Below are 21492 nucleotides of genomic sequence, written 5' to 3'. Positions count from 1 at the left end.
CGAGGTTGCGTGTATCAATAAACGTCGTAATATCGTATCGAAATACGATCGCGAAAAGTATGGGAAATGGCACACACATATTATACACGCGCATGAACACACACATACACACCGACACTCATCATTACAAATACACGAATACTTACGGCCAACAAAGCCGTGATATCTCAATCATTTTTGTTAAGCATTATATATATTGTCGATTTTATGCTCGAAATATTATGCGCGGGTAACATTCCGTCTCGCAAATCAATGCAATAAACAATCTCGAACAACAGAGGAATTTAAAAATCGTATGGTGATTTATCCTTCGAACCCGACATAACAGCTTTATTATTCCAAATACTTTGTGTTATTTATTCGCGCTTTAAATACTATTCAAAATAATTCACTCGCGATTTAGTTTTCGACATTTCGTGATTATCTTGTATTATAAGCAAATAATGTACAAAAATAAATATGCGAATAACGTAATTCGCGAAAATATTAGGTTAAGTATTTTTTAATTGCTCGCGCGATGAATATCAGTATTTTTTTCGCGTTATTCTACGTCACAATGAAAATAAAGTATGCCTCGAGGAAATGTGATTATTATCGGGATGTGATTATTATTATGTGATTATTGTCGTGCAAAATGTCGCGCGATCGTGATATTCGAGTAATTAGTGTTCACACTCGTAATTATATATATATATATATATATATATATGAGCGCGAGTGTTTGTGAGTGCTTTCGAAGATGCATTAATAAAGGATTACGAGAGGACGAGTAGACCTAGGGTGGCATCGAGTTTTATCAGAGCAATCATGAGGTAATTTATTACGTATTATTTGCAGAATTATTTTTTTTGTTCCGATGATCGCATAATGTGTTTTTCTGGAAACTAAAGGTAATCGCAAAATAACACGAAATCTTGTTTAAAATCGATAGAACTATCAGAATAAGACCAGCGTTTCACTTCGATATTTATACGTTTGGCATCTCAGGCAATCTAATTTATTTTATTAATATTTTAATATTGTTTACGCATAGAACTTTTTGTAGAACGTTTAAAATCAGAAGAAATAAAAAAATTATGAGAGGACAAAGTGAGATGCAACGTGAACTTGGTGTCCCAAGCCATTCTTTTGATTTAATGTTCAGAATTATTTGTTTAATCTATCAAGAATTTTAAGATCATGAAAAATAAAGCCAGAGCAATTAATAAGTTTCCATGAAGCGAAACGCAATTCCCTCTCACCAGTTTCTCTCACTTTTTTTTATTGCATATTAAAGCGAATAATAATAATTATTACATATTCATTTTTGTCATGACTAATTAATAATTAACATGTAATAATCTAATGAATAATTAATTATTAATTATTTATATTATAATATGTAAATAATTTTAAAATGTATAATTACGCTTTTTGTGTGCGACACTAAATGAACATCAATTTTCCTTATTTTTCATATATTAATACGTATTTTCCATAATTATTTGAAAATTTTATTAGGCCTAAAACGAGATTTCTCAGAAGAAGATAATGGGACTCGATAAGCTCGCAGTTTCTGCTCTTATTCTGGCCCCAGAAGTTGGAATTATCGCGCAACGATTTGGCATCCGTGAGAAAATTAGAAAGAAAAGCGCACTTTTCCCTCGAAATTCCATTATTTCCGTCGCGGATTAAAACTTTGTCGCTTACGCGCGAACGAAAATTTGCACGAGTTTGCATTCGCTCCTCAAGAATTTCTAATCGATATTTATCGTTGCCTGCTAATCAACGTAGTTTATAAAATAGAATAAATACTTTTAGAATCTCTAGTACAGATAACTTTTTTACAAATTTATTCAGGGATTTAGTAAAAAATTTATATGTAGTACTATTTATTGTGACGTTAAAGATCGATTTTTATTAATGAAAGTAATATGATTTTTTTAAACTATGAATCACTAGATGAAAAGTTTCATTTCTTATGAGATAAGTGTCAGAGATGCGAATAAATAATGGAGTATACTTTTTATCGTTTAATTTTAAATAGAGTTTACCAATACTACTAATTGAAATCTTTAATAAAACTTGAAAAATTGCAAGAAAAGATATGATATTTTTCCTTTTTTCATATTTAATATATTTGAGTTAATAAAATATTAATTCTTCAAATAATTTCAATTTCAAAAATTTGTTCAAAATACAATTCTTAAAATATTGTCCGTGTGTGGATATTTTGTTAAAAAAAAAAAGGAGAATTTTATTATTTATCTATAGCTGATAAAAAATTCTTTATTTTTAGAGTCAGAGTTTTAGGTCAAACAAAAAGGTGTTAATTAAGACATTTTTATAACTGTCATAATTTAATAATTAAATTGCAATGTCGCATCGTAATACTAAATTTAACGTCTGCAAAATGTCAAATTAACCAATTTACTTGAAATATGATCTTTTACTCTGGTAAAGCTCACTGCGCGCCTGGAGTATCTATTCTGTTGTGGACGTTTATATATACGTGCAAAAAAATTAATTTTATTATTTTATCATACATTATTATAAATGCAATAAAATATTAATGTTTCTATGTAAAAGAAAGATCTATACCAGATATTTAAATAGATGTATAGATTCATATACACAGATATAAGTATATATTAAAGTTATATATGTATGATAAGATGAACTATTTTAAATTTTTATAAATTTTTTTAATATTTCTAATAATTTGTAAAAATAGTTTTAAAAAACTTTAATTTAAGCAAAAGTTTAAGTAAAATATAGAGTCAGATATAAGTTGGAAGGAAACATTAGGTTAACAATTTTACGAATTAAAGAATTCTATTTCTTTTTCTACGTTTTAACAAATAAAAAATGATACAAAATTAAAAAAAAAAACAAATTTAAATGAATGTCAACCAAGTAAAATAAAAATGTCAACCAGGCATAAATAAAAAACCATGTATATGGTCTCGGGTTTTTTCAGAAAATCTAGGTTTTCTATGAAAAAAAATGTGTGAATTGTGTTTCTATGAAACACAAATATTCAAACCGCTAATTGTAGTTATTTTTTTTTTTTTTTTTGGAAGAATTGATTTTGCAAAAAATTTGCAATATGTACATTAACTCTGTATTAAAATTTTAAATAAAATTAACACTGATCATATATTTTTATATCGCATTATTATTGAAAGAAAATATTTTAGTAATTACAAATCATGTGCAATTATGCACATGTTTAAAAATAACATATTCAAAAATATATGCAGAGATAAAGAAAAATTTTTTTATTTACATTTTACGATTTAAAATGTCATTTTGCATGGTGATCATTCAACCGTTCAAGTTACGATGATTTATATTGTACTGTAAAGATTGTATTGGAAAACATATGTAGATTACATTTAAACTTCGCTGTATTCTAGTTTCGCTATGTTTTTCCGACAGTTTACCATGCAGAAGGATTAAAAACGAATATCCGGACGTGATTTGTTATTCTGTTTCACTGTCACCTTTTCTCCTACGTTTTAACGTTATGTCATGAAAATGCAAATATTGTTGCTTCATGGAAATCTAAACGCTATTCTCTTTGAACGAACGAACCACTCGTCAAGGATTAGTCGACTGGAAGGAGGAAGATAAATGTAAGATTCGCATGTGATGCTTTAGAAGCGTTCATTACGTGACAGCGTGATATATTGATCGACTGGTAGAAAAAGATACAAATAGTGCGCAAATTTAGTCTTTAATGCATCTTGTTAATATTATTACATGTTAACAAAATAATTATATGTATTTCCAAATTATTCATTTAATGAAAAAATATTATAGAATGGAGCAAGTTAAAAATATCCACGTATAACGGAAACAATATGTTCTAACAATAAATATGAATTACTACAACATACTTTAACAATAAACATAAATATAATAATTTTGCTATCGAGGATTTCATGACCTTATGATTTATGATTCTTTGATGATTCGATTTACATATTACTCGATCTTTTTATCTTTCAATCTCTTCGATCGGCATCTTAAGCTCGTGAAAGAGCGAGCAGTGATGTACGAATAAGGGTTTCTTCTTATCGTCAGTCAAATATATTGGCTTCCGGTTCGCGTTACATGCAATCCGAGAGCTCATATAGTAGGCGTGTCGCGTAATTAAGCCGCTAGAGATTTGCATACGATCCGCCTTGTAAACGCGCGTGAAGAAGAACCATCCCACCTCCCAAATGTAGGTGGAAGGATTGCTCGAGGCTTGCCCTCCGGTCTGGCGAGAGCGTTCTGACGCAAATAGATACTGCTTTTTGCATGCGTCTTATCCAAACGCGATCTAAGACGCCCGTGTCTGAATTGCAAATACCTGAAATTGAAGAAATCCATTTTATCATCAGCAATAGAAAAGAAGCAAATTCATTACATTAAAATAAAAAAGAAAGAATACACGCGCGTGTGCGCGTATGTACATACAGAATTTAGATAAAGGCAGAAAAATAAACAACGAGGTGTATCTTGTCAAAGTATTTTTTTGTACCATTTATTAAATTTTCTAATTTTATTTAACCGGAATAATCGAAAATATTTACGATCTGAGATGTTTCTACGCTGCCATAAAAATAAATGCAATTGTAACATGGAACCGTCGATGCGATTGCATACGCATTGCATTTAATATTTCGCGGGAAACTCGATAGTTCGTTGCACCCGCGATTGCAATCTCGCGGTTCGATTAAAATGGACACGTAATCTTTTTATTAAAATCGCGAATCTCTGTCTCTCTTTCCTTTTTCCTCTCACTTTGCAATTGCACATGGTATTACGTTTGCTCTATGGCGGTCGAAAATATCAACGCGTTTACAAATATGAACTTGCTCGAAGCGAGAATTGACTAACGCAACTTAAACTAAACTCTCGCTTTGTACAATCACAATATCTAGTACATCTAAAATGAAATTGGGCGATATTATTTGGCCTTGCAAAAAATGTATTTGTAGATTATATCACATGAAGGGTCGAACTACTAAAAAGAATTTATAAATATTTTAATATTTTTCTTTATTGCCGATGTCGCGAACAAGAATAATTTTTGAAATGAGAATAATAATTGAATATGTGTTGTAATTTTCAGTAAATTGTAGCACGGACTATATATATACATTATACATTAGTTTCTTTAATAATTTAATTTTTTTTAATACCCGAATTCTAGTTTTGCAGAAGTTATTTCTTACACGATTTTAAATTGTAAGACGAGCACGCACGTTTATTCTCGATAGATTGTATATATGTTATACATTTGAGCATGATTTCTGTGATATTGGACTTATCATGTATTATTTTATTATAATTTTAATTAACAGCCACACACACACACACACACACACACACACACACACACACACACACACACACACACATATACATATATATATATATATATATACATATACAAATTCTATTACAGTTTTAATAGCTTTGTAATAGAATAACAATGCTTTGCAAAAGAACTGTTATTAACAAACAATAAAGTGCTTTCGGGAAATCAAAATACTTTATTAAATTACTTTTTATTGTTTAAAATTTAATTTATGAAATTATGATGATGTTTTTAATGAAAAACTTCAATAAAATAAATTTGTACAGTAAAAAGAGCACAACTATGTAATGCTGTTGTAACTACATAAGTGCTGCGATATTATGTACGTAACTTAAATGTTATTTAAATCGAGTCTCGTATCGAAAGATGCGATCATCAATGTATATTGCAATGTTACATCACTATGAGTTTTTCGCGTTTCGTCTTCATCGACTAAAGTGCACCGCACTTTATTTTATCTGACGCCATATACTGCCGACTTATGGACATGTAATGCAAGACAACCCTCCGATCCTTCACTAAAAACGCGCTGTAAAGCCGCGTAAAAACTCACTCCATAATGGCATCGATACGCCAAGTGCATCGCGATGAAAGTGCACTCGTGTGATATAAGTGCCTACCGCGCAACGCGTTTATTTTTTTAATAATGCATAGTGCATCCTATGTGCATATAGTAATCGATAGAAGTTAGCAGAATAATCGAATTATTCGCATGAATGGTATTATAATCTATAAAAAAAATTACAAGAGATAAAAAAAATTTGTTTTACGCTTATTTAATTTTGAAATAAATGCTTTATCTGTGTGTGTTTGCGTGTGCTTATAAAATCTATCATATCAAACTCCCTTAACGGTTTTTTTTTCTTTTTTTTTTTTTTTTTACCTATAAATAGCAGTCAACCTTATTTTTCTTATTTTTTTAATATCTCTATTTCGATAATAATGATTTATTTAAAAACATTAAAATTAGTTTTATTGTTACAACACTGTATTATCATCTTTTCAACTTTAATGAGATAATTATGTTTCTGAATTACATTTATGCAATATTAAAAATTTTTTTTAATTTGTACGATACCAAACTTTCTTTGTCCATCAATATTACTTGTTGCTAACTACAAATTTTTAAATTAAAAAAAATTTTTTTTAAATCTAAAAACAAGTTCAAATGATATATAAAATACGTAAAAATTCAATTTATGAAAAAATTATAGTAGAAAATATAAGATTTTCTAATATGAAGCAGTCATATAAAAAAGAAATAAAATTAATATTTTCATAGGTACCTTTGTATATTCATGTATATTGTATATCAATATATACGTTTACACACACACATACACATATATTATTTATTTATTATATATATATTTTTTAATATTAATATAATTGGTTTAATTTTTTTGTTTCAGATTACGGTAAGTAATACTGGCGATGCGCAATTAATCGAAACCATTCGCGAGAACGAGCAACTCTAAGGTAAAATTAGCTCGAAATTCAGCTTGTGCATAAGCAAGAAGCGGGTAAGTGCCAAGAATACGTTTAATATCTGAGTAATGGATGCTTTTACGAGTCTTAATGCGTCAAAGTGCGTGCACGATATGGAACGGGAGGTCCGGAATTTTATTTATCCCTCAGATCCGCCGCGCGCGTTTAATTACTCTTCTTGTAATAATTATCGTACATTTTTTGCTTCAATTTTATTTCCAATATGTAGAAGGGAATTTTAATTAATATACGATCTTTAACTTTTTAGTTGAACTGTAAGCACTTAATTGTCGGTATTTTAATCGTTATTTTACGCATTTTATTCTTGACACTTACTGTGTTCAGCCAGTATTCAGCACAAATTCTATACAAACATACATATGTATACTTCCTCCTTTATTTTTCATTTTATTGTACATATATACAGAGTAAATATTAATTGATAAAATATTTTAATCCGTATCACAAAAATAAGCAACGAATTATATAATATTATTGTTATTGTAATGTGATATTTATATTAGAGGGAAAAAAATGTAATCCGTATTCTTCAGTATAAAACGGTGAAACTTTGACTATAGCCCGACTTACACCGAGTATAGGTTGTCGTGGGTTAATTTAAAGTCAGTGCTTATTACGTACTTCGCTGTAATTAACTTGTCTAATTATACGATGACATCCTTTAGGTTCCGCGATGGCGTGAAGTTTAACGCACACCTTTAAGAAACTATTCCGCGAATCTTATTCTGCACTTTCTCAAAGCAGTCATTTTTATAACGGTCGCTCTTTTACTCTTTATGTTCCAAGCTAGGTCATTTGTTTATTTTATCATGATATTTTTTCTTGTATTTTAAACATGTTTTTCATTTTCAAACTAATGGTGAGAAAACAATTAAAAAGTTCCATATAAACTATTTAATAAACTATATAATTATAATTTTTACGAATTTAAATATTCCATTGTTGATTTAGCATAAATAACGCGCAAATTGATAAATTTCTTCATAATTATTAAATAAATCCGAGATATTCGGGTTTTGTCGGATAATGACTTTCCGGTAAATTAGAATCGATAAACTATCGATATAGCACTTCCGGAATCTGCTAACGATCTTTTTGTCGACGCGAAGTGTCCACTGCAAAAACACAATCGCCATCGCGTCGCATTGAAAGTTTAATTATGCGAACGCGATGAAAAATCGTCAGGCAACTGTAACGAAACACTATATGTAACACTGTAATCGCGAATCCATTTAAATTATTGCTTATTATTGTTAGGGACACATTTTAACTTAGTGAAATACAATATAGTAAGACATTGATTCTAATTAATCTTGCTCTTTTTAACTACATCTGCATAAATGCATTCTACAACTATATTTACAGTACCTCCTCTTCTGTTTCATCACCCATCGCGTGAATATATACACTAATTTCAATTTAAATTTATTCCGCTCGATATCTGTGTCATTAAATCTCGTCTGGGTAAAATTTTTTCTACGTAAAAAAATAGCATAAAATAAATCGTGTATTTAAATTATTTATTTTATTACTAATCAGTTTTAAGCCATTAAAGCTAACAATTTGTTAAGCTATTATTTTTAAACGATCTGTAAAACATATAAATGAATATAAATTAACTCGTAAAGCTTTCATAATTTTTTATTACGTTAAAATCGAGAAATTTTTGTTTCTTCTAATATGCCCGTCTCAATTCTCGTATCTCACTGATTCTCCACGCTTAATTTCCCTTCGCGAAATCCGAAAACGACTCGAAATCTACTCAGCACACCCCTTCTGGAACTTAAATCAACATCATCAGACACGGCTAGATCGATGTAATTGCTGGTGCTGCGATTTAATGGTCCACTCTTCGACCTGCCCCCTGCGCTTCTCTCTCTCTCTCTTTCTTTCTTTCTTTCTTTCTCTCTCTCTCTCTCTCTCTCTCTCTCTCTCTCTCTCTCTTACCGGATCTTCTCCTCCTTTCGGGTTTCCTTCTTCGTTTCCGCTTTAACTCGATAAAACCTGCTTTGCAGCTCGCAACGCCGGCCGGTCGGCGCTTCCTCACGAAAATTGAGAGTGCAATTTGTAAGCTACCTCACTTTTCTCTCCCCCCCCCCCCTGATATTAACCTCGATCGATGCAGCGGGCCACCCTCTTGCTATTTTCCCTCGGCGCGTTGCAATGTTTCGCGTTCGGATAATGATGGCATGCCGTCTTCGTGTGGAGATTTCGTGCGGAAAGGGCGGAAGTTCACGGATTTGTGAAATTTTTAACCAAGCGTTTAGATTACATCGATGTACAAGTTGTTTCAAAAGCTAAGATCACACAGAGATATTTTTAGTGAATGATTATTGATGCCCATCGAAGTAATAATATTAATACATATGATAATTGTAATCTACAAATTTTGTAATACATTTTTATCGTATAATTAAAATACAATTTATCTAAGGTCTTTTTCTCCAATACTTTTATCAATACTTTAATATTCTACATAAGAGATTATAATTACTAGATAACAATTGAAGAAAATTTATTATTTAAATTATATTAGTTGTATATGTACAATGTGAATAGATTATATTTTTAAATTACTTTTATAATTAAAGGTAACACGATATTATTGATCAAATTAGATGTAATAGTCATTGTAATTGTGTATTTTTAGCATGAAAAAATATTCTTACTATGTATATTTGTATTATTATTATTACATGAAAAAATATGATATTACAAAATCTCTTAAAAACCTGTATGAACAAACGACAATTAATTTGAAGACTTCTCGAGTAGTTTCGTGCATTTTCAAATGGATATCAATGACACTCGATATTCTCGAGCATTCAATTGAACGCGAACGAACATGCAGAAATTGACGATGATTGTTTATACCCCCTTCTCTTCGTATAAAATCTCTGGTACAGTTGGTGCATTTTTTAAATAATTTTATTGTCGAATGTTTCTGTTTTTTGTACGTATGTATCTATATGTGGCGCAAATGTATCGTCAATATCTACGTTAGCAAATCTTTCGTTTGTTTGAAATTTTACATTGGTGCGGATTTGACGGATTTGCGTAAAAATTTCAAACAACCCATATCGCTTTTCCTGGCACAATCGGGATTATATCGAGAGATTCTCAACTGATTGTTGCGCTATCATAGTTGGTGCGATGTTTGATAAACAATTGATCGAACACTATGTACGCAAAAATAGGGCAATTCTTGTTTCGAGTAAACTCGAATAAACGCATCTCTGTGGCATATACATCCTTTTTGGAAAGAATTAATAAACAGAATGTACCAGTTAAAGAAAAATGGAAAAAATAATAAATATTTATATACATAATACATAATAAACGTATTTATAAAAAAAAAATAATAAAATAACTAAACTTTGTTTATTTATTTATTAACACCAGTTATATTCTAATTAATTTTTAACACTTTATTTGATAATTTGTATAGTTATTAATTAAACTATTAATTTTACTATATCTATTTTTAAAAATTTATAATTATTATCTCATATAATATATTAAATAAGCAAAGTAATTAAAGTAGTTAAAATAGTATGCTTACTATGATACTATCTTAATGTATATATATTTAATATATGATATATATGATTCTTAAAAAAAAAGAAAAAAAAGAATATTATTATTAGTACACTTAATTGTTAGACATAAATTGCCATTGTTGTTTTATATGTATATAACTAAGTTTTCAACTCATTTCAGCGAAATGTTTTAAATTTAGCTGCTATTGTTATATTATAATTAATTCAATTTGTATCACACTTCGCACACTTTTATTCACTTCCCAGCGCACCAGTAGAGTTTATTTCGCGAAACTCTTCGCGAAATATCGACGTGATTTCGATAACTTATGACCGCTGCTAGTTCCAGTGCCACCACTTCTATGGTGATTGCCTTTTGTTACGGTTGAATAGCGTTCGCAAACCCCTACGGGTTTTCTCCGCTTGTAAGCCAGGGAAGCGAGTGACGGGGGTGGGCCTTTCTCTCCCTGCCTGGAGGGACAACTCGTTCCTTCGAGCGATACTGACCGCGGGTTGAGCAGGCGGTTGCGACTTGCGATATATCAAGCCAAAATCGCCGAGGTCGTATTTGTTGATTTCGATTGCTTTTCAAGCCGGCGAGAATTTGCGAGAAAAAAGTTAAAGCTTTTGATTAGTTGTCCTATAGTAATATTGAATTATTAGAGTTTATAGAAACGTTATTAGAAATCGTAAATTTGTATGGCAATTTTTAAATTTGGAAAGATTTTGTGTATAGAGAGAGAAAGAAAGAGAGAGGGGAGGAGAGAGAGAGAGAGAGAGAGAGAAAGAGAAAGAGAGGAAAAAGACAATGTTAAAGCGTCACACAACAATCACAAAACGTAGTATTTTGACACAAAATAGATACATAAAAGTAATGACAGTCAACTGTGACTAGGTTTAGTGTTTATGTCATTATGCGTTATCATTTCTCTTTATTCTAATATTATTATATCAATCATAATTTCAAGTTTTTAGAATATCTTAGGAATTAATACAGTAATAGAAAATTTAACAGCACTCTACTTGTGCGATGTTAATAATAATTAATAATAATAATAATAAATGAATCTTCAACCGTCACACAGTTATAATAAAATTAAAATTTTTAAATATAAGAAATTAAATGTAAGAAATATATATAATACATTAAATAATTAAATATTTTAAACATTTTTAAAATGTCATTATTATAAGATTCTGAGTTCCTTTGTATTTCTCATGAAATACGATATATAATATAAAAAAATTCATACAAATTTTTAGATATATGTATAAAATAGTTTTTAGATCAAAGTGTTAAAAACTTGAGCCCTCTTAAGCTGGCAGGACCAAATCAGCAAAATCAAATGGGACCTAATGGATTATTTAGTACTTATTTTGTACCACCAAAAATAATTTTCTACCCCATGCCAATTCAGAAAAAATCGTGGCTCTGCTAACATAATATTTAACTATCGTAATAAAAACGCCTAAAAAATAAAAAATAATTTTTTTTAATTAGCACGGGGTACAAATTTATTTTCGGTGGTAAAAATTAGTACAAATTCAGTACTAATTGCATCTGTTCGAATGTCGCCGTACATATGACAAGAGCAACAGCGCGCTACGTCTGTAAAGGTCGAGCGCCGAACACTGTGTGACGATGTAAGATAACAAATTCCTTATGCCTGTAAAATAATATACGTAGGTATGCCGAATATCTTTTGTAAAAAATAGTGACGCGTATATTTTATGATTTTCATCATATCTAGTATCTAGTCGCGATTTCCATTTAATATTATTAACTATTAATTTTATTATTTTATTACGGGCGATACATATTTCTCTAATAATAATCTTTAAATATACCTTAGATGCTTTTTCGCACTTTGAATTTTTCGCGGATTGAGATGTAATATATTAATCATTTTCAGATTGAAATAATACGAATCGCAGGATCGAATGATGAAGCGAAAAATTGTAATACACTCATTTATTAATAAAATTAATTTGAAAGTCGAAAACGAAAGGTGTTGTAAGTAAAACTAGTTTTACAAAAGAATCAGATAGATCGTATATCGAAAGCTACTGACAATGAGGTAGAAAAACTTTATTGATATGAACGACATATGTATGTCGAATACGTACTTGTTAACTCTTGAGCGTTGGCTGAACATTAATAATTTTTTCGTCTCTCCGCTTTCTGCGCGACGCGGCGGTCCTTTCCCCCACTTGCCTTCCCCCACTATGTCCTATGGCGTGTCTTCTTACGTCACGCATACCAAGGATACAAACAAGGACGCGTCACTATTTTTTACAAAAGATATTCGGCATACCTACGTATATTATTTTACAGGCATAAGGAATTTGTTATCTTACATCGTCACTCAGTGTTCGGCGCTCGACCTTTACAGACGTAGCGCGCTGTTGCTCTTGTCATATGTACGGCGACATTCGAAGGAATAGGTATGCATACTTCGTATATACCGTATTATTCTTTAAAATACAATTAGCTAATTATAATCTTTATAATTAGCAATTGTTAACATAATTGATTAACTCTTATAATAAACTACACGTAAGAATATCAGCTCTCTTAAGCTGGCAGGACCAAATCAGCAAAATCAAATGGGACCTAATAGATTATTTAGTACTTATTTTGTACTATTTTGTACCACCAAAAATAATTTTGTACCCCATGCCAATTCAGAAAAAATCGTGGCTCTGCTAACATAATATTTAACTATCGTAATAAAAACGCCTAAAAAATAAAAAATAATTTTTTTTAATTAGCACGGGGTACAAATTTATTTTCGGTGGTAAAAATTAGTACAAATTCAGTACTAATTGTATCTGTTTTGTTTTATTTATTTTTTTAATTTTTTCTAATTTTTTTTAATTTTTATAATTAGCAATTGTTAATATAATTGATTAACTCTTATGATAAACTACACGTAAGAATATCAGCTCTCTTAAGCTGGCAGGATCAAATCAGCAAAATCAAATGGGACCTAATGGATTATTTAGTACTTATTTTGTACTATTTTGTACTAAATAATCCATTAGGTCCCATTCCGAGCATGCCAAGTTTTTAGCTCTCTTAAGCTGGCAGGACCAAATCAGCAAAATTAAATGGGACCTAATGGATTATTTAGTACTTATTTTGTACTATTTTGTACTAAATAATCCATTAGGTCCCATTTAATTTTGCTGATTTGGTCCTGCCAGCTTAAGAGAGCTAAAAACTTGGCATGCTCGGATTGCATTAAGATGTACACATTTCTGTAAATCTGTATGAATCTTTCTATTTATATTTTAAGGTTTCCAACAATAATTCGAGGATATATTGTATTTTAATATGTTAAATAATTATTATTTCATTATTATCTTATATTATTTACGTAACTATATTAATTTTATATGTTTTTGAACAGTTAATTTTTTAATAATGATTAATTATTCTTTTTTTTTAAATTTTTTTTTATGAAATATTTGCTTAAGATCTAACTCGATTAAAACTTTAATAAAATTATGTTCGATTACAATGTAATTTTAAATAATTTATTAAAAAGACTTTCTAAGAAGAGAATTTGAATGAAATATTTCTAGATATTAATATAAAATAGTTTGTATTTTTGAAATATGAGAATCAAAATTTTTGGTTTAACTTTTTAGTTACATTTTCCATGAGACACATTTAAATCATGCGGTTATTTATTAATGAAGAAAAACTAAAAGTTTGCGGGACATGCTTTATTACAACTTTACCCTGCGTGGAATACGAGAGAAGTAGTATGCGAAAAAACTCATTTATTTCAATGTTATCAAGAAGCAAATATGGTTTCTCGTTTTCAAAGTTATATAATAGAACTATATAGTGAAATTCAAAGAGTTTAAAATTTTTTTATTCTTTTTTGTATGACTTGCATTTTTTGTAATAAAAAATAATATTGATTATATATATTTTTTACCCATGTATTAATGTTTTATGAAGAATGTTTAAGAATTATTTAGCCGAAAATCAAAATATTTTTTGAGTTGTTTTGATTTAAAATTGAAATTGACTATTCTAATTTGTCATCGATTACTCGGTTGAGTTAAGTAGATAGCTTAAGACAGATCTCAAGAAATCATTATTTATGGAAGTATCACGGATTTGATCCCGTGAATATCTAGCAGATTCCTAAGAGTCAACGGAGTCGCGCGGATATATTTAGAGCTAACCTCGATATCGACGAATATACTCAAAAAATATAATCGATAAAATATCCTAATTTTAATCCTGAAATTATTCCTTTATTCTACAGTATGTATGAAATTTTAATACTCGGTTCCTACTGATAATAAATTGTAATTTTATTAATTATGTGATTAGAGTTACTTGTTTTATTGCTTTTCAAATACAAGTCTGTTTTGTATTTGTAATGACTGACTGCATAATCTCTCTAATTGATAATCTGAGAATTAAATATATGTTTATATATATACGTTCATCTCATTAACCATTATTTTTTCATAACTTTATTATTAAATATCTTAAATTAAAATACTATCAAAGCGAAGCACTCGAACTTAAACGAAGATTTTATTTATTTTATTTGCATTTATAAAGAGTTTAACTTTTTGTTTTAATATTTTATCTTTCAATTTTTATTAAGGAAAAATTAGTCAAAAAATATATTTACAATTTAGCTATTGTTGAAGCGTTACGTATTCCACACAAATTATTTTTTGTAAAAAAGGCGCAATGTAAATAAGAAGTATTTCTTTCTTTTTTTCTGTATAGTGATTACGCACTCTTTATTTTCTCTTACTTATGTATATAAAGTTTTTATTTCAACAAAATTTAAAAAAATCTAATTATATTATCATATAATAAGCATTCTTTTTAAATAAAAAAGATTCACAATTTTTATTACATTAATATCAGATTTTTTATCAAATTAAGGTTCTTTTATATCTGATTCAAATTTAATCAAAATCAATAAGGAACTACATATATAAATCACTCCTGTTTTATTTTAAATATGTATATAAACTAATTATATATAATTTCTTCATATGTGAGGTGTGACTTTATACATGACTTAAAATAAGAACGACATGTGTGATTATTTTCTATGTGTGTATATAACACATAATTTACATTATAAAAGCGCTTATTTATGCAAGCATTGCATATAATATAAACAACACATAACTCATATAGATGTATAATTTTAAAATGTAGGCCGTAATATTGTTTTTAATCATACAAGAGAACTAAAATATAACTTTTTTATTCATTCAGATTTAGTACAACAAAAAATAACGTAAAATAATTTTGCGACTCTTAAATGATTTATTTATAAAAAAAAATTTTGAAAACAATTGTAACAAATATGTTCTTATAATTAATACAATAACACATTTCTTTTTACAAATTAAAATGGATTACACTAATTTATAATAATAAAATATTCTATGATACGAATAGTTTATTAACTTTATATATATTATTGTACATATTTATGAGAAATATAAATAGACTTATTATAATAGACTTACACGAAAAAAATTGTTATGGTTGCTACAACAACATTCTCTATGATTAAAAAAGAAAGCTGTTAAGATAACAGCTATATTTAATGTAACGTTAATATGACTTGAACTTAACATACATTTCTTTTCTAATCATAGAGAATGTTGTTGTAGCAACCATAACAATTTTTTCCGTGTAGAAAATTATATAATTAAAGTTTGTTTACGTGTCTAAAAATTACGAGCATTAAATTATTATACTGCGCATATATTTTCGACCATTTGGAACAGTTTGTGAGCAGATTGTAACAGAAAGACTCGTTTTAGACTTCCCATCGATTTTCCTTAATTCTCTCTCTTTCTGTCTCTTTCTTTTCTTCGGTGAAGAGTCATGCGGAATTGCGGCGTCCCCCGACGTCGCGATGCCTGAAAGCTCGCGTTGGGAAAAGTTCGGCCGACGTTTAAAAGCGTCGTGAAACTCGCTGGTCCAACCAGTTGCGCGCGTTCTCACCAGCTTCGTTCATTCGTTTGTTCGTTCGTTTTCGCGGGTCAAGGTAAAAGTTTGCAAAAGGAAACTCGTAGGAACGTAAGTTTCTTCAGGAAGAGGATGTCCGCGGCTTTTCTCAGGATTCCCTGCAGAGATCCTCGTAGGATCCTCCTATCTGCTTGATAAAGCCTTCTAAATATTTTTATTCGCGATCTAGAGATTTTAATATTGATATAATTTGTTAATTCAGTACATTTTTTTTTGAATAATTAAATCGCTATAAGTATAACAATCTAAAAGTTACTATAATTTAGGCTCTTTTTAATTGTCATAATTAATGACATTGTGCGATATAATTAAATTATGTAGAAGAATGAATAAGTTATTAAAATTCCTTTTGGAATTTCATGTTTTATGTACACATATACGCGTTCTCTTGAGTTTTTAATTAATAACAGCAAGATTGGAGAATTTGGAGTATTATTTTTGTTTGACACGATACAAAAATCGTTTCCGAAAGGCTTCCTGAGAATGCTAGTTATAGATTTTTGATTATACTCAAGACCTTTTTTTCATTACAATTTTTCCTATTAAATAGAAATTGTGTGTAAAATGGGAATTTTACGAATATGAAGATTAAGAAAGGATGCTAGAGGATGCTTTTAACTCTAAAAACTCCATAACTAAAACTACATAATGGCACAGTGCATGGTCGCTCAGTAAAATCCAGTTTTCGCGAACTTCGGGATGTATACGTTGAACTCTTTTTCGCGGGCATTCGAGAACTTCTGCTAGTTCATAGTTTACCCTTGTGACGGGAATGCCGTCCAGCATCACAACGTTCGTCTTTCATGTCCCCCTCACACTTCTAAAAATGCTTCATGCTACCTGAAAACTTGGGCGTCGTACCTTCATCTTCATACGGGCTTTTCAACTTTTGGTAAACCTGTCGCAAAACTTGATCGCGTGATACCGTTTGACATTTAACTTTTTCATTATCATAACAAGAAGGTAGTATATTTTGATGTGGAATAGAAATGTAAATTGCAAGTGTTAAAATGTAAATCGGTCACATTCTTGATAATATTTTACATAAGACATAACAACATAACAACAGAAACTAACAGGAAGGGATTGAATTATAGTTTGTATTCTGTCGTATAAAATTAATAATAAATCACGTGCTTTTGTCAAAGTTAAGGACAACTTTCACCTTTATATGTATCGTAATAGTACGCGTTACTGCATTTTGAATTAAGACGACGATGTAAAGAGAATGAAGAGAGAAGCCATTTATAATAGTAGTGAAAAATCGGATTTTCTACGAATATGCACACAGATTAAATTCAATTCTGGATACATCGCGGTTCTCGAAATGCCTTGCTGTATTTCTATTCATATTTCTAAAGGCGATCTTCCTTCCTCTTCCGGAAGAAAGGACGGGCATTTAGTCTCTCTCTTTTCCTCTTTAGCATCACTTCTCTATTCTCTCGCCAAAATATTCAGCAAATCTTGCTACAAGGCGACTAAAATTACTTGCCCGCGTTTATTTACGTGTCGCGGTCGCCGAAAATTATTAGCGACAACGCGTATATTTCAAGAGACTCGTTAAAATCCTGTCCTCGCGTCTAAAATGCAAAATGATACTATTTGCAGTTACTTAATTTTTATTATTGGTTATTATTTAAAACGTTTATGCACTGTGTTTATATATTTGTAAATATATATTAATTTTTTATTTTTTTTTATTTTTTTTTTTTTTTTTTTTTTTTTTTTTTGAGAAGAGGAAAATTTTTAGATAGATTACAGAGAATTTTGAAATTTGAGTATAATTAATAATAATAGGAATTTCGTTGTTTGTATTGGTTGTAGTAGTTTGCATTTCTTTCGCGGTTTTTTTCTTATACTAAAAAAAAATTACGATCATTGAAATATATAAATAGAAATAAGTAGAAATGTAATATATATAATCCTTAACTAGACGGATGTACGTACGATGATTGCTCACTCATGTATCGTCATGTATGTACGTAATAACCATAACACTCCTAATAAAGCTAATAAAGCTAATTATACATGTACATGTATTCACATAGAGGAGACCAGAGTGAGATGTCACAGAAGGAAATTGTTACACTGCAAATGCTATGCAAATCAGCAAAGCTAAGAAATTGCTTTATATCTATCTCATGATTAATTAATTCTTAAATCAAAATGTTTGGAAATACTAGAAACATAATATGTATATAGACTTTTGATGCATTTAGATTTAGATTATATACATTTATATGATTTTATTTACTTTCTCTATAATATTTGTGATATTTTGATTTATATATTATATTAATCTTTTATAATTACTAATAAGAATTGTGACAATTAATTCTTTCTTATCTATGAAATAATTATTTCTTTTACGAATGATTTTACGAAAAATCATATATTGCGTGTGATTTAATACGGAGGTCGAAGACCATCTTGTAGATCAGAGATTCCCAAAGTGTCGCGGCCTCTTTTTAAGATGACGAGGTCAGCTATTTGTAGACGGGAAACGATAAAGTCTGTTCCTTCTTCTATTAGACAAGTGAAAAGCTCATGCATAATTCTTGAAATTCAATTTCTATTCGCGGTTATATTACATAGGACAACTGAATTTCAGTATTACATATTTTCAAATAAAGTTTCAAACACTAAGCAGACATAAATATCACGAAGTACAATATGGAAATCAATACAATATAAAACGGACAATAGAGTGCACATGTAAACCTTTGAGTTTACAGTCAGTTTTATAATAATATGAACGAATAATTGTATTTTTTTTTTGTAATTTTAATCAATAATTTTTTTTAAAATAGACAAAAAAAATTTGATATAACTAGATGATTTGTGAGTTGCTAATAAATTGAGTTTTTGTATGTCAATCTAAGATTTTTAACAAATAAATGTTATATTTTTTCTTTTATTATTAGCATTAGCAATGGAAAATTATGATAACTATTTTAGAATCAAAAAGAATTGCGGCAGGTACAGGAATCGTCCATTTGAGATAAAGTCAATCTTCATTGGCAATCTCTATTGTTGCGAAGAGAAAAGGGATACCTTTACTAAATTCCTAATAGATTTTCACCTGCCATAGTAAAAGCAGCCCAACGTCGCGTCGCGCGGAGTCGTACTGTAGCCAATCGATCAATTAACCCATTCCACGTAGTAATAAGTAAGACAAGTGAGACCGTTAGCCCATGCAAGTCCCCCTTCCGTTACCTATAAGCTTTATTTATTACGTGGATTGCAAGAGCCACATAGTGGATTGCGAGCTAGTATTGCCATGCAACGTTCATTTTAATTTTTCGGACGGATATTGAAAGGATATACATATACGATGACGGTCAAAAATTTAAGAACATTTGTAATTAAATTTCAGGTGTCTGATTTTGTAAGTATAAAATAGCAATGTGAACATGATGGTGAAATATTATAGGTTTAGAAAAAATTGTGTTTTATAAAATTTACGCCTTTAACTTTAATACCAAATTACCTGATAATTTGCTATATATATATATATATATATATATATATATATAAGTTTTTGCTTAATAAAATTGTCAAGATAAGAGTAAATAAAAAATTTTACGATACATTCTTTCTGGTAGGGTTTTTGCTGAGTAAAGTAACTTGATATATAAAATAACGATGTTACATTAAGTGACAATACGGCAACAGAACTTGGCTACCTTTGAAAGTTTTCTTTGACATTATCGCGACTTCTCAATTGGGAATAAAGATAAACCCTAGAGTAGCACTAAAACCTGAGATTGTTAGACTCTGCGTTTTCTTGTGACTGAAAAATTTATATATGTCAACGGAGTGTGACCTAGATATTGTACGCTTCTTTCGTTTTTATTATGTCGTATCTTTTTCCATTTATTTTAACACATTCTGTCTTTTTAGAATTTATCTATTTTATGATGTTTACAGAGAGTTCGGATTTTAATATTTTTGGATAATTTAGATTCTAAAATTTGGTAAAAGGCAAAGGCCAGATATTTTTATAATATCTTAATTCTTTTATTCTTTATCATTTTAAATTAAATCTTTAATTATAGTATCTTCGTTCTTTTATCTTTCATTGTTTTAGTTAAATATATATCTTTAAAATTCTCTGAATAAAAGTTAAATACTACAAGAAATATTCCAGCTTTCAAAACACAATCTTATTAGCAATTTAAAATCAGAATTAAAGGTAAACGATATTATTCTGTATATATTTATACAGGATGTACTACATAATGTTAATAGTTGATGCTTTGTTTCGTTTAAAGTTATATGTGTTTTTATTTGTTGTTAGCAAAAATCTTCTAATTATCATTTACCTTAGCATCTTTGTTGTTACTAAATTTATAACTCTTAATAACTTTCAAAAGATTAAAATTGTCTTAAAATTAATAAAAAAAATAAATAATTTTGCATATTAAAATGCCAAACATAAAATATCTTTTACGTGAAAAAATGGCTGACAATTATTATTTCAGAAATTAAGTATCAAATAAACTATAAGAATAATTAATATTAGATTTGAATATATGTATATGTATACGTGTGTATGTGTGTTCATGCATATTTCCTCTTATTTCAATTTTTCTATTTGAAAACACTCGCCTCATGCATTCGAGTTGAGTTGTCATGCCAAGAAGAACGCGGGATTATGTGTTGATGATTGAATCAAGTGGTTATGCACTTATATTTGTGGGACGCGGCTCTATGTAAAGTCGGAATGCGATGCGTATGCCACGCGACTGACTCACCGAAATGCACGCTAATTTTAGCGACGGTGTAGCACAACGCGCGTCATCAACTCTAGTGAAGACGATTGTCCGGAAAATGCGCCTACATTTTGACAAAAAGTTTATCTTTTATTTTTTTATTTTTTAATTTATCCCTAGAAAATTTTTTGGGATACTTCAGTGAATATAGCAAATAAGCTTCGTACAGGATATTTTTTAAAAGAAAATAATTCAAGTTTTAAAAAAAGGAAACAACAGTTTTTGAAGAGTATTTACACAACAAAATCAAATAAACATTACAGAATACATACAAACTATAAT

The 21492-nt window shown here is 29.3% G+C and overlaps 1 protein-coding gene across 6 annotated transcripts in view; it reads left to right on the top strand.

Moving 5' to 3' along the window:
• Positions 1 to 21492, top strand: part of LOC140669570 (uncharacterized) — a 183042-nt gene that overhangs the window by 59402 nt on the left and 102148 nt on the right. The window contains exon 1 of one of the 6 annotated variants that reach the window (XM_072899553.1): positions 6768 to 6771. The exons of 4 other annotated variants lie outside the window; for them this stretch is intronic. The gene's annotated coding sequence lies outside the window, so the exon portion shown is untranslated. Of the gene's footprint in view, positions 1 to 6767; positions 6772 to 12797; positions 12847 to 21492 lie in introns of those variants that run through there. One more of the 6 variants, XM_072899551.1, reaches the window with a different exon arrangement.

This window comes from Anoplolepis gracilipes, chromosome 9 (assembly GCF_047496725.1).
Source record: "Anoplolepis gracilipes chromosome 9, ASM4749672v1, whole genome shotgun sequence".
Lineage (NCBI taxonomy): Eukaryota > Metazoa > Arthropoda > Insecta > Hymenoptera > Formicidae > Anoplolepis > Anoplolepis gracilipes.
Note: the sequence above shows the minus strand (reverse complement) of the source record. Positions and strands in the feature narration are given on the sequence as shown.